Here is a 3,506-nt window from a genome sequence, read left to right on the forward strand (position 1 = left end):
GACTGGCGGCTGGGACCCCACACAGCTGGCTTCCCTGTTGCTGAGCCGCAGTGGTGTTTTCCAGAGCAGAGGAGGAGGGGGATTCAAATGGCAAGGGCCCTGATCCACCACCGTGGAGGCACACCTGCTCCCTCTGGTGGCCGGTGCCTTTAACAGTTGGAGCCAGAGACCAGGACGTGCCATTCAGTGATGAGTAGAGCAGATCCCCTTTGAAGTTGCTGGCAGTGCCTCCTGCTAGATGTAGAGGTTCGATTCTGAAAGGCCTTCAGACCAGGCGATCTTGAGCAATGCCACTGTCGGAATAATGCATACACTCCTCTTCGAAATATGTCCTGAGCACAGAAGTTTTTCCAGAAAGCATCTGTCTGAACAGTAAAATCTGGTGGCCCCCGCTCGGTTGTCCTTGACACTGACTGCATCTATTCCTGCAGAACCCTCCTGGAGGAGAGGCAGAAACTCCACATGAAGCTGTAGTTTGGGACAAGGAAAGCTACCTCTCTTGTGATCTCTCTTACTTAACAAGACACCCCCCAAACTGTATCCCTTGGCTTCCCCGAGAGCAGGCCCCTAAGCCTCCATGAAAATTTACAACTACAAAGGGAAAGTAGCCAGCTTAACTTGTCCCTTCATTCATGGCTTGAGGCACCAAGCTAGCTGCTGGGGCATACAGTGATAAACCAGACAGACATGGTCCCTGCCTCTATGAACTGTCCAGCCTAAAAGAATCCTCCCATCTGGCATTACTGGTTAATAAACATGGACTTTATCAGAGTTAGACCTAGATCGTCAGCAGTGCCTGGACCATATCTACAACCTATTGCTAGACAGGAGGGGACATGGGATTTTGAAACACACATACTTAATATCCTCTCCCTAGCCACAGAACTGTGCCCTTTGCCCTATTCGGCCTCTTCTGAGTAGGCTTTCTAAACTTCTGGAACCCCTGCATCAAGAGTGCTGCCTCCCTAAGGTGGGAAGCAGAACTCAGCCTAGCTCACACCTAGGCTCCGCCCAGCAGATGTTCCCCATCAAGACTTTGAGTCAGGAGAGAGACAAGTGAGGAAATGATTTTCCAATGGAATCCACACCTGGTGAAAATCGTAGAGTATGACTAGAGACCCCGAGTTCTCATAGGCAGTTACAGTAGATGTCCTAATGGCACAGTCCTGGGGTTCATTTCAGCAGTGCCTGTCCTTAGAGTAAGGTGGGATCGCATCGAGCTCTAGCTGTCTAGCCCCCAAGCCAGATGCTGTCCCCTGCTGGAGATTTTCTGGAGCTCTACCCGATAGCCATTATCAAAAATCCCTTTTCTTCTAAAAAAAATTTTACTTATTTATTTGAGAGAGAGCGAGAGTGTGCACGTGCATGCACAAGCGGGGTGAAGGGTAGAGGGAGCGCAGGAACACAGGGCTCAATCCTGGGACTCCAGGATCAGGACATGGACCAAAGGCAGACACTCAACCAATGGAGCCACCAGGCACCCCCCAAAATCCCTTTTCTGCTTGAAGAAGCTAGAACAGTTTCTCTTGTTTGCAACTAAGAAGTCTGATGGATAAAGAGAGGTCCCAAAACAAACAAGAAGCAGTCGATGTACCATTTCTCCTTGACACTGTCAGGGCTGGGGATCTGGATCTGAGAGCAAAGATGAGCAGAGTAGAGGACTGTACGACTCATCTAGCTATTTATAAAGTCTCACCTGCCTGTTTATAAAGTTATTTATTCACATAAACTCTTTTTCTATTTTAAAAGCCATAGGTTCCCTGCTCCCCCCAAAAATAAAAAAAAATGATAAAAGTCATAGGTTCACCACCCCACTGGGGCCTGAACTCACTCACCTACAGAGAGACCCTTGAGGACAGGCCTTACCAGTATTGCATACGCCTGCATGTCATACACTGACCACAAGATGGCGAAAGAGATTATCACATCAAGCCAACCTGTCACCCTCCACACCATTTTTACACTGAAGAGAACATTTATTGAGCACCTACTGTATGTCAGGAACTGTTCCAAGGGCTCTAATGGGTTATCACTTAATCATCACAATAATCATATGAAATGGGTACCACTTCATATGTGAGGAAACGGAGACACGGAGGGATCTGCTCACCTGTCTCTGGCTCATATTGACATATCGTTTCTCCATTATACCGTCCAACATAGCATTTTCTATCCAATATACCATTTTCTATCATCTGTATCTAAATATCAATTTATCATCTAGACCTTGTTTTTATAAGATTTTCTTTTCAAGTAGGCCTTGTGCTCAACAGGAGGCTCAAACTCCTAACCCCGAGATCAAGAGTCACACAGTCCACTATCTGAGCCAGCCAGGTGCCCCTCATCTCTATCTTTCAAGTTCAAGTTTTCTTCATTATAAAAGTAATACAAGTACATGGTAAAAATGGTAATGACTGGCAACGAATTTTAAAGTCCTCTCTCCTCCCTGCCCATGATCCTAGTTCCACTGCCTGGGCATAACGACTGTTAGTTTCTTGGGTACCCACCCGTAAATTCTCATATATATGAAAATTGACTACTCTTGATATTGATAGAAAATGAATATGCAAGCATATTTTATACATATATTCTAGACACACGCACGCACACACACACAGCATCATATCCCACACAGTGTTCTACAGCATAAATCTTTGCTTAGCATTTCATCTTGGCCTTCCAGATGCAGGCCAGGGCTGCTTTGGGCTGAGGAGCTCATTTATGCACCCTGGATGCGGCAGTGGCTGCATCCCATGTGCACGAAAGAGCAAGTGGGCCACACTGGAGCCCCAGGTGACAGTGAGCTCTGGGGAGAAAGGCTGTTTATCAGCTGCAGGGAATGGGGACATGTGACCCAGGGTGAGGGAAGCCCGTGGGTGGTTCTCAGGCAGGTTGGCCCATACCTCTGGTGGATCTTGGCCTCTAGCCCTGGTCCTCGAGAAAATTCAGACTTGGATACAGGCCTAGTTCTAGCCTTTGCACATTGCATTTTTTTTAAAGATTTTATTTATTTATTGGACAGATAGAGATCACATGTAGGCAGAGAGGCAGGCAGAGAGAGAGGGGGAAGCAGGCTCCCCGCCGGGCAGAGAACCCCATGTGGGGCTCGATCCCAGGACCCTGGGATCATGACCTGAGGCGAAGGCAGAGGCTTTAACCCACTGAGCCACCCAGGTGCCCCGCACATTGCATTTTTTTTAGATCTCACTTAGCCGGTGTGGAATCCCTGTTTAAGGTAGGAATTCTCTCCATTTTACAAGCAAAAAGGCTGAGACTCAAACAGGAGCACCTACGTTTCAAAGGTAGACCCATGGTTTTAAGAAGTAGAACCAAGGCCCAAATCTTTTTTTTTTTTTTTTTAAGATTTTATTTAATTATTTGTCAGAGAGAGAGGGAGAGAGAGCACAGGCAGACAGAATGGCAGAGGGAGAAGCAGGCTCCCTGCGGAGCAAGGAGCCCGATGTGGGACTCGATCCCAGGACGCTGGGATCATGACCTGAGCAAAA

Source organism: Mustela nigripes, chromosome X (assembly GCF_022355385.1).
Source record: "Mustela nigripes isolate SB6536 chromosome X, MUSNIG.SB6536, whole genome shotgun sequence".
Taxonomy (NCBI): Eukaryota; Metazoa; Chordata; class Mammalia; order Carnivora; family Mustelidae; genus Mustela; species Mustela nigripes.